Below are 12,120 nucleotides of genomic sequence, written 5' to 3' on the forward strand. Positions count from 1 at the left end.
ACAACAATGAAGGATGCTTTTAGTGTCTTAACTATTTTCATTACAAAGCACTTGGTATATACATGACAATTATAATCTTACCCATTTATATAGAAAACCTGATATTAGAGAAAGGTAAAGGTACCTACACAAAGCCACATGATTTTCAAGTGTCATATATTCCATTTAGTCAATATCTATTAAATGGATACTATATGTACATATACTTCAAGGACCTTCATATAGGTGATAAACAAGTTGGGCAAGATCCAGGCCTCACAGAATTTTGATTCTAGTGAAAAAATATGGTAGTGGACAGTGTCATAAAATAAATGACTTAATTATTTAATAAATATAATTTCATAATTCCAGATATACACAAATAAATTATAATGGGTGCTGGGAATTATGTTACATTGGGTTATTAAAAGTAGGCTTCTCAAAAAAATAAAATAAAATAAAACTAGGCCTCTCTTTGGAGGTGGTTACTTTGAGATATTGAGCTGAGACTTCAATGGAATATAAGCATCAAACCAAAGCATTTAATATCAGAGATTTCTTGTCAGAGGAAATGAGTTTGGCATGTTCAAACTAAACGTAGAGACTATCTGTGGCTGGATAAAATTGGGCAAGAGAGGAGGAGGAGTAGGAAAAAATAGGAACTGACTAATATACCTCATAACTAAGTTTGGAGAGTCTCTTTTCATAAGCTCTTATTCTATTAGAAATACACACCTATTAATCATAACCCTCAACATTAAAAACAAAATCAAAACCTAAAAACATCTGCAAGGAACTTTTTTGTTCTTGTATTTATCACCTTTTGTCTCCATTAAGCTGTTCCATTTTAACTTTTGCAGTCGAATACTGAAGGGGTCCTAGGTTTATCTCAATTAAATGAGAGACCTGAAAGCAAAGGTGAGTCAAGAGCAACTCAGGAATCCACAACACTGGATAATTAAATTTTAAGTCAGGGATACATAACCTTGAAATCTTGTTTCAGCACAATGGCTGAAATGCTGCCAGATCAGATGAAATTTATGTCTGCAAGAAATGTCCAGTTTTCATAATCATACACAAAACAATCATAATATAGTATTAATCTAAAGACAGGATACAGAAAGTATTATATTTGGTTGGGAAATAGGTCAATACTTTACTTGCCTTTATAATATAGTTATTTTAAGGAAAAAGATATTTTCTGTTAAGCCATCTGCATCCACCTTTTACTTTTCTTACTCTTGTGACACATTTCTTAACATCTTTATTGAGATACAGTTGACATTCAGTGAAATGCACATACTTAAACCTGATAATCTGATAAATTTTGACATAAATATACTTTGGCAAAACCAAGATAATGAACATATCAATCACTCAAAAAATCTCCTTAGGAAGTATAGATATGGAAAGTTGTAGCCTTACACTTCCTGATTCCAAGAATTACTACACAGCTACAGTAATCAAGACAGCATGGTATTGTGAAATATAGACCTATTGTTCAGTGGAACAAAATAGAGACTTTAGTAAATGGAACTGCACATATAAGATCAACAAATTTCCAACGAAACTACCGAGACAAAACAAAAGGAAAATGAAATATTTTTGAAACAAATAATAATGAAAAGACTGGATATCCCAATGGATTAAAGGAAAATAACATGTCAATTATTACTTATGACAATCAATAAAAAAAATGAGTTAAAACTACAAAACACCTACAAAAATACTTCATAAGCTTGGAGTAGGCAAAGATTTCTTAAATAACACACAAAAAAGTGTACACCATAGGAGAAAAAAAGACACAACACTGAACTTTATAACATCTTTTTAAAAGCTACTGGTCCTTAAAAGACATCATTAAGAAAATGAAGTACAAGCTACAGAATGGGAAAAATAATATATATGTATCATTTTAATAAAATATATAATATTAAACAATAAAATAAACCTTACAACTCATAATAAGATAATAAGATAGCCTACTTAACCAAAAATATTTGAACAGAAGATGTATAAACATCAAGGAAGTATATAAACATTCTCTATAGTGTTAATCATTACTGAATTGCAAATTAAATATCAATGAGACAGCACAATGCAACCGTTAAAATAACTAATATTAAAAAGTATGCAACTATGTTAGAATCTATACACAAAGGGGGCCTGGGTGGCTCAGTCAGTTAAGCGTCTGCCTTTGGCTCGGGTCAGAGTCCCAGGGTCCTGGGATCCAGCCCCACATCTGGCTCCCCTGCTCGGCAGGAAGCCTGCTTCTCCCTCTTCCTCTGCCTGCTGCTCCCCCTGCTTGTGCTCTCTCTCTGTCAAATACATAAATAAAATCTTAAAAAAAAAAAAATCTATACATAAAAATACGGGAGTTCTGTTTCTGGTCTGCCAGAATATGCTCTAGCAGGAAAGATGACACTCACATAGGTAAGAACTATAATGAAAAAATAAATAAAGACCTACTTGAAGGCACTGGGGAATGAAATAAAGGAGGTAGATTTTGCCTTAACAGGGATTGCTGTTTTATCTGTCTCCTAACCAGAAAATAGGTCACAGTCATTGTTGTTTGTTATGGCCAAAAGTTTGGTAGAGAATCAATCCTGCTGGCCCAAAGAACCCTGGGTGGGAATCTATGACTATCGCAGTCACTATCAATGTGAAAAATAATAATGTATTATTTAAACGATAGGCTAATTATATAATGATATTATTTATATAATACTGTTATTTACATAATAATAACTGAGGGATAAAGAGAATCAAATCTCTGTATAAACTCTGCACAGATATTCGGGTATCAGGCTAAATCCTGAAACATGTATTCACTTAGCAAACAGCAAGCAAGTAAATCAAACTACAAACACGGAACCAAAATATCAGCTACAGCTCATGCAACTTGAGCCCTGCTAAACAAAAACCATCTACACTCTTGGGAAGAGTAAAACAGAATCCAATATTTCCACATTGTATCATCACAATGCTGAGGATGCAAGCCAAATTTATAGTCATATGAAGTAATATTCCAAAAGAAAATTCAAATAATGGAGACTTGTAACAAGAATTCTTAGCAGATAATAATTTTAAAGCAACTATCTTAACTATGGCCAATAGAGTAAAGCATGATCATGATGAATAAAAGGCTAGGAAATTTCTATAGAGAAATAGAAACTATAAAGTTAAATTTTTTAAAAATTTTCATACTAAAAAATAAAACACCTGGAATTACCCCCACCCCCCAAAAAAACCCCACAAACAACAGGAACAACAACAGTAACAACAACAGCAACAAAACTGGGCTAGCTGTGGCAGGCAGGATAATGCCACTTCCTCTCCCTGAAAGAAGTCTGAGTCTTAATATCCAGAACTGGTAAATGTGTTCCCTTACATGGCAAGAGAGGCTTTGTAAACATGATTAAAGTTATGGATCTGGAAATGGGGAAATTATACTGGATTATTTGAGTTGACCTCAATCTAATCACACAAGTCCTTAAAATCCAGGACCTTTTCTAAGCTTTTGCCAAAGAGAAATTTGATAATAGAAGAAGGGTTAGAGAAATGTAAATTTTTTGGCTTTGAAGATGGAATAAAGAGGCCAAGAGCCAAGAAATGTGGGTAGCCTATAGAAAATGGAAAAGGCATTAAGAATATGTTATCCTCTAGGCCTTCTTTAAAAAACTGAACCTTGTTAACATCTTGATTTTAGCCCCCGAGACCCATTTAACAGCAAATGGATACTGCAAGAAATTAAATGAATTTGAAGAAAGAGTACCAAAGTTATTTATTCGGAAAAATCTAGAGAGACAGGCGCGCCTGGGTGGCTCAGTCGTTAAGTGTCTGCCCTTGGCTTGGGGCGTGATCCCGGGGTCCTGGGATCGAGCCCCGCATCAGGCTCCCTGCTCTGCTGGGAGCTTGCTTCTTCCTCTCCCACTCCCCCTGCTTGTGTTCCCTCTCTCGCTGGCTGTCTCTCTCTCTGTCAAAAAAATAAATAAAATCTTCAAAAAAAAAATCTAGAGAGAGAAAAAAATATTGAAAACATGTACAGAGCCTCAGGGAATGTGACAAAGTATAAAAGAGCCTAACATAAATGTAATTAGATCCCCAGAATGACAGCAGAGAAAAAACTGATCCAAAAAATAAAATCTTTGAAGACAAAAATAGAAGCTCAGAGAACACTAAACAGGATAAATATAAGGAAAACCATACCTAAGCTCATCAAAGTCAAACTGCTAAAATCAACATGTAAAGATAATTTTTTTTAAGTAGTCTCTGTGTCCAGTGTGGAGCCCAACATGGAGTTTGAACTCATGACCCTGAGATCAAGACCTGAGCTGAGATTAACAGTCACAAGCTCAACCAACTAACCCACCCAGGCACCCCAAGAGAATATCTTTAAAAGCAACCAGAGGAAATGGCCCATTACATACAGGTATAGATTATTCAAAATACCCTCTGAATTCTCATCAAAAACAACAGAGGCCAGAAGACAGTGAACCAACATATTTAAAATTAAAAAAAAAAAAAAAAGAAAAGGAAATAAAATCTGTGAACTCAGAATTCTGTACCCAATAAAACCAGCCTTTAAGAGTGAAAATTACATAAAAACATTTTCACACATTAAAAGAAACAAAGATATGTTTGTTGATAGCAAACCTTAACTAAAAGAAAAGCTTGAGTAAGTTCTTCAAGTTAAAAGGAAATGATGCTAGATGAAAACCTGGTTCTTCAGGAAGGAATAAAAAAGCACCAAAAATCATAATCTAGGTAAATATAAAAAAAATGAGAAAATAAAAAATCGAAACTACAGCAAAACAAATGCATCAGATTGGGCAAAATTAAAAAGATTTATAATCTTAACTAAATGAGATCAAAGCAGGCTTCAGGTTAGGGCAAATTTTGCCCACCACTGTGAGAATCATTTTATGAATACACCCTACATTCCTTGTGAATTAAAGGTTAATGGAAAAACAAACTATTTCCTGTGAAGATAATCCCTGTGTGAACTCTGGAGACTGTTCATCCTACTCCTTTAGGGTGGTGTGGTAGGCATCCCCAAAGATGCCCTCCTCCTTATCCCTGGAATTTGTGAATGTTTTACCCTACATAAAGAATGGGAGTTAGAGTTGAAGATGGAATTAAGGTTGCTAATCAGCTGACTTTAAAATGAAGAGGCTGTCCTTGATTGCCCAATTCAGCCAGATATAATTACATTTACTCTTAAAGGTAGAAAAAAATATTAAAAACAAAACCAAGCAGCAACAACTGCAAGAACCCCCAAACCCCAACTTAAATAAAAAACAAAATAATTATCATTATAGGAGCAGAAATTGAATTTAATAAGAGCAATGGGGTTAGAATCAAAAGGAAGCAGAGATCTAGTAGTGTGATGCTTGCCAAGTACCAAGGATTAAATATATTCCACTCAATGTGGGATAATAACTGAGAAAAACTATCCATGAAATCTGAAATTATATACTGAGACAAAATATTATTCAGGAGAAATAAATAAATAAAATAGTTAAAGATGTGAAAACATAGGAACATTTATCATCCAGAGACTTCTCAAATAAACATTTTTTTAAAGAAATAATTGAACAACAAAATAGAGAGTTTTCAGAAGTATGAATTGATAACTCAATAAATGATGAGTGCAAATACAGGGAAAGATATTGGGAAAATCAATGAAAAAGGTATTAAGATAATATTTAATAAAAGTTGTGTTTAGGCCAGCTATCAGAAAAAGTGTGCCTTAAGGGAGATGGAGTGATGGAAGACTTTCTGGTCAATATGCTCCTCAAGTGCTTTCATTTCCACTACAATGACCCTCAGAGTCCAGGTGTTCTGGATGGTGCAGCCACCAAGCAGGTGGGACACCTGAACACCGTCAGACTTTCCTGACATCTAGGAGAATGAGAAGATGACTGCACTGAGTAAGCCTTAAAGAAAGGTAAGTACGTAAAATAATAAGACCAAAATTACTTGTTATGAAAGTATAAATACATTTAAATAAAGTATACAAACTGGAAAATAAAGATCCAAAACAATTCCAGTATACTGGCTACTTATAAGGAATGGGGTGAAGGATCTTTGGGGAATTAAAAGATGCGGCTTTGTATATGATTGTTACATTTAATTTCCTAATGAAGTCTGAAATATGGCGAATGCTAATATCTGCTAAGTCTGGGAATATATTCCAGTGAGTTATGCTCTTATTTTATATATATATTTTTAAAGATTTTATTTATTTATTTGACAGAGAGAGACAGTGAGAGAGGGAACACAAGCAAGGGGAGTGGGAGAGTGAGAAGCAGGCTTCCCGCCAAGCAGGGAGCCCGATGCGGGGCTCGATCCCAGGACCCTGGGATCATAACCTGAGCCGAAGGCAGACGCTTAACAGCTGAGCCACCCAGGTGCCCCAGTTACGCTCTTATTTTAAAAGATAACAATGAAAACAAAAAAGAAGAAAACAAAGAATAAAATGTGAGTGGAAAAGTACAGGGTAGCACGTTTAGTACGTTAAAGGGGCTTATTAACGTTGAAGTTATTTTTCACCTCAACAAAGCACCATAGACAGAGAGGATAGCAGACCTCATCAGTTCAGAGAGAGCAGAAGAGCTTCTGCTTCTTTATCTAACTCTTGGCTACTAAGGTTCCTTACGATTTGTAATACATAGATCAAACACCCATAACTTACAGCAATCTGTTCTAATATTCACCAAAACTTGTCACTGAAGGCAGAACTAGCTACATAATCTGCAGGACCCATTGCAAAATGAGAATGTGGGTCCCCTTATTTAAAAATTATTAAAAATTTCAACGGGGCACCTGGGTGGCACAGCCTTCGGCTCAGGGCGTGATCCCGGCGTTATGGGATCGAGCCCCACATCAGGCTCCTCTGCTGGGAGCCTGCTTCTTCCTCTCCCACTCCCCCTGCTGTGTTCCCTCTCTCGCTGGTTGTCTCTATCTCTGTTAAATAAATAAATAAAATCTTTAAAAAAATAAAAAAAAATAAAAATTATTAAAAATTTCAAGATTACAATAGGATAGTATTCAATCAAGTGCAGGGCCCTTCTGAACACAAGGCCCTGTGAGACTGCGTGGGTCAATCAAAAGCCCAAGAAGCTGGCCCTGAATGAAGGCTTTATCACCTCCCATACTTCTAACTCAGCATGCTTACAAAGCTCCTCTTGCGTATGTTGCATGGACTCAGATGGACATTAAGTCGCTTCTCACCCATAATTTTTATTTCAGTAATCAAGCTGTAGTGGCAAGACTGAAGAGAGATGTAGGGAGCAGGTTACAATCAGGTTTACAGTACTTTCCTTAGTAGAGTTGATGGCCCTTTTCTCTACACTTTTCCTTCAACATTCTTCACAGTCCCCCTAAGTGCACTTTTCTAGATTTTTGTGATTGCATCCATCTGAAGAGCTTTTATTTTTCTGTTCTAACCACATTATAACCAAACAAAAAATAAAAACAATGCTCAAGCTGAAGATGAAATCAGAACTCAATTTAAAGACAGAAGAGGACAGAAGAAGGAAGGACAGCATGGCAGAAGATTAGAGGATTGCCATGGTAATTCAAAGTCAGAAGTCCTTTAAGCTAGAACCTAAATTTATGTACAAAAGCTTTAAATAAACTATCCAACAGTCTCTATGAATAGGTAGTTGTGTTACATTATGTGAAATGGAAGAGTAAATGTTATGCTTTTATTTTTGCTGTAAGTGACATACTGGTACACTACTACATGAAAAAGGAAATAACTCGAACAAAACTAATGAAATGAAGATCTGAAACTTTAAATGCATTTAAAAAACTATAAGAAGAAAGATTTTTGGTGAATAAAATGATAAACTACGGTGCAGATTCTTTTTATCATACTATGAAATAAAATGAAGTCTATTTTCATTCCCACTGTGAAAGGCACAAAGGAATACAGAACATAGTATTTAACTATATACCCAAACTTTTAAGAACGATGGGGTGAGAGAGAACTGCTAAGAAACCTGTGCTTATTTATTTGCAGTGGTATGCTTAGAGCGACTTTAACACTACTGTAGATATATTAAGGAACTAAGAAAATGAATAAACACATTTCTGTTATTACGAACGAGAATTTGGCAGTGTAGAAAAAGGAAAATAGAAATATGGAGTGGGAAAGGCAAGAAAGAACACGGAATCTTGAGTTGCAGTTTTAACTAGTGTTGTCTATGTAAACTGATTATATATTTTATATATATTTATTATATATTATATATTCAACAATTCTATTCAATACATGCTTTATGGTTTTAAGTATGAGACTATTTACTGTAAGTCCTCGCATCTATGGTGCTAGGTGAATGTGAGAAGGTGACAAGGACTGAAAATATTTTGTTGCTTAAAAAAAAAAGAGGAAAAAAAAAGGCTGTTGGTAAGCATTTTAAATGTCTCACTACCTATGACACATCATTGCTCTGTGGGTTTGTGTGCGTGTGTTGTACTGTAATTAAGTCTCCATGCAAAAAGATAAATACTCTGAATTCTAATATTGCTGTTATTTGTTAATGTATATCAGACATATAATTTATCTAGAAAGGAACAAGATCCTACTAAATATATATGCATGTTTTTAGGTTTATATTAAGGTTACTTTCATTAGAAGCAGACTGTTTTGGCATATTTGTAACTCAAAAACAAATGCTAAATAAAATACACAGATTTATTTTCTTCATTATAAAATGAAAAAATACATATAGACACACATCCTCATTGTTACATTTGTATCCATGCATGTATATGTATATGAATTTATGAATGTGCATGTGTATGTACAAGCAATCATTCTGTACTACTATCTGTTGAAAGGATCAGAAGCAAAGAAAACTCAATAGCAATGAATATAGCCACTGCCCAGATGTTAGTTTCTGGTGCCACTCTCCACTAAAAAGAACCAGAGTTTCTTGGATAATTTGCCAATTTCAGGGCTGGGCAGGGTAGGTATGAGTCTTGAATATCTTGTTTTGCCAGAATTTAAGGAAGGGTTAAAAAAAATAATAGGTTTGTGTCATAAGGACACAGGAGCTTGAAAAGGGTCCCATAGCCTAATAATACATTCACACATAGATACATACATACATACATACATACATATATACATAAAGATATAAATGAGTAAAATTAATAGGCTAAAGGAAAGCTTCTTGTTTATAGAATATTGACTGGTCAGTGGTACCTGGGAAATACAGAGGGAGTGCCAGAATTGTAAAATCAACATTTTGCCAGCATCTTAAAGATTGTCACCAGTGTTCTGACAACATTTTGCTAAATCTCATGGGAAATTTTGATGAGGAGTGAAATACTGGCATGGTTTTAAAGTATATACAGACATACCTTACCTTATTTTTCTTCACATTATTACCATTCATAGATTTTGTGTTTTTTACAAATTGAAGATTCAAGACTTCAGGGGTGGAAGTAACTGCAGATGTGGTGAAAATAACAATAGAACTAAAATTAGAAGTAGAGCCTGAGATTATCATGGGATCTCATGATAAAACTAGAACGGATCAAGAGTTGCTTCTTATGGATGACCAAAGAAAATGTTTTCTTTTTTTTTTCAGTTGAAAGCTACTCCTGGTGAAGACGCCATAGAGATTGCTGAAATGACTTTGAACAAAGTTATCAGAATAGTAAGTAAACCTGGTTGACAAGGACATGACAGGGTTTGAGAGAATTTATGCCAATTTTGAAAGAACTGCTGTGGCTAAAATGCTGTCAAACAGCATCACGAGCTACAGAGAGATCATTCTCGAAAGGAAGAGTCAACTGACATGGAAAACTTCATTGTTGTCTTATTTTAAGCAACCGCCACTAGCACCCCGACCTTCACCAACGACCACCCTGACCAGTCAACAGCCATCAACACAGAGGCAAAACCCTCCATTAGCAACAAGACTGTAACTCGCTGAAACTCAGATGATGGTGAACATTTTTTAGCAATAAAGTATTTTTAATTAAGGTATGTACATTTTTTAGACATAGTGCTATTGTACACTTAGTAGACTACAATACAGTGTAAACATAATTTTTTTATGCACTGAGAAACCAAAAACTTCATCTGACTTGCTTTATTGCAATATTCATTTTATTGTGGTAGTCTGGAACTAAACACGCAGTATCTCTGAGGTATGCCTGTACTCACAGATTGCTCCTTAATTGCAATATCAGAAATAGTAATGTACAGTGGAGAAACCAGAGAACAATTTTGAATAAGTGATCAAAATTAGGATCATCAATTAAGACTAAATGGAAATTGTGTACTTCCAGATGTGATACCTGAGGAAAGCATAACAGCAACTATACAATATTCTCACTAGAAATGTGTAAATGGAATCTACTTATGAAAAAATGTTAACTGACCTGAAATAATAACTCTTTTATCAAAAATTAAAAAAAAAGTGTTCTTCAAAAACATCAATGACATAAAAAACAAAGAATGTGGGAATGATCTAGATTAAAGGAGATTAATACAAGGCCCAATTCTAGTTAGAATCCTGAACTCGAGGGGAAAATAATGTAATAAGGCACACTGGTTCAACTTACAAGTTTGAAATAAAAACCGTACACTAGATAAATATTTTATTTCAAGTCAGAAATTAATTATATTTTAGTTATATATAATTATATCCTTATTCTCATGAAAAACACATTGAGGTCTTTAGAGACAGGGCAATGATATATGCAAATCAGAGATAATTAGACAGGTGAGAGACAGGGAGAGAAAGGGTTAGCGAGAGATAGGTAAATAGAGCAATGATAAAGCATGGGTGGCAAAATGTTGATAATATGAACCTGGAGCAAATGTTGTACAAGTGTTTTTTGTTGCCATACTTGTGCCTACAACTTTTCTCTAAGTTTTAATTTTTTATCTCATTTATGTATTTTTACTTGGTAATATTTGTATCACTGCACTGAAACTAAATTTTACACGTTGAATAGCATTAGTTTGGGTAACAATTATATGAGAGACTTGGAAATTATTTACATAATGAAAGATTTCAAAACTGCAGTGGAATAGGCAGCTTTAAATGAAGCCATTTCAATAATGATTTATTCCAATCACATATTCTGCAAGAATGTCACCACCTCTAAATAAGAAATAATTCTTGTGTCTAAAACTACTTTGGTGCCTCCATATTCTGGGAGAAGAACTTAATCTCCAGCTTTCACGATAACTGGCTGGATCTCTCCACCTTTTCCTTTAGAGCCTGACCCAATAGCTACTACTACTATTGCTTGCAATACTTTTCCTTGAGATTTTTCTAAAAGCATAATGCCTCCTTTGGTTACAGTACTGCCTGTACTCCTTTCAAGTGCAACTTGGTCAAAGAGGAAGAAACTTCCTAAATGCCTGTCTTGCCATGACTTCAGTTCTCCGCAGTTTGTACTCTGCTCTCATGGCACTGCACAAGCAAGGAGAAACCCTCCATCTGACCCCTGGGACACGTGAATGTGGGAAAAGGATGCCCAGCACACAGGCAGCTCCTGTAAATTTTAGTTTTCAAATAAAAAAAAATTCAAAAACAATATTTACTTCAGCATTTCACTGTTCTGTTCATGATGTTTACAATATCTATGTCTTCTGAGAACTACAGCAATTCATGATTGCATGGAATCCACTAAAAGTTTACCTTCACACAGTATTATGTATTATAAAATGCATTTGGGGTCAGAATGTTCTAGATATGTCTAAAAAGGACTGATAACATCCTGTCTAGAAAACTAAGAACAGAACTGCTTAATATATATAGGAACTTTCATGACTTTTAATCTCAAATTTCAATTCTTTGAGCCTATATGATAATCTAAAGAAAATAGTAATAATTTAGTAAATGGAGTAATACTTCTTTTTAAGTGGATCATCTTAACTTAGTTATGTGAGTCTGGACCTCTGATGAATGAAGTAAAAAAAAATAATTAAATAAACGAAGAGATAATTTATGTTCATGGACAGAAAGACTCAGTATTGTCAAGATGTCAGTTCTTTCCAACTTGACTGAATATTCAGTTCAATCTCAATCAAGATCCCAAAAGTTTTTTAGTGGATACTGACAAGCTGATTCTAAAATTTATATAGAGAGGCAAAAGACAAAGAAC

At 34.5% G+C, this 12,120-nt stretch overlaps 1 pseudogene; it reads right to left on the minus strand.

Moving 5' to 3' along the window:
• Window positions 1–11,062: 11,062 nt before the first annotated feature.
• On the minus strand, window positions 11,063–11,386 carry LOC113253193 (10 kDa heat shock protein, mitochondrial-like; annotated as a pseudogene).
• Between the last annotated feature and the right edge of the window lie 734 nt (window positions 11,387–12,120).

This window comes from Ursus arctos, unplaced genomic scaffold, assembly GCF_023065955.2.
Source record: "Ursus arctos isolate Adak ecotype North America unplaced genomic scaffold, UrsArc2.0 scaffold_17, whole genome shotgun sequence".
Taxonomy (NCBI): domain Eukaryota; kingdom Metazoa; phylum Chordata; class Mammalia; order Carnivora; family Ursidae; genus Ursus; species Ursus arctos.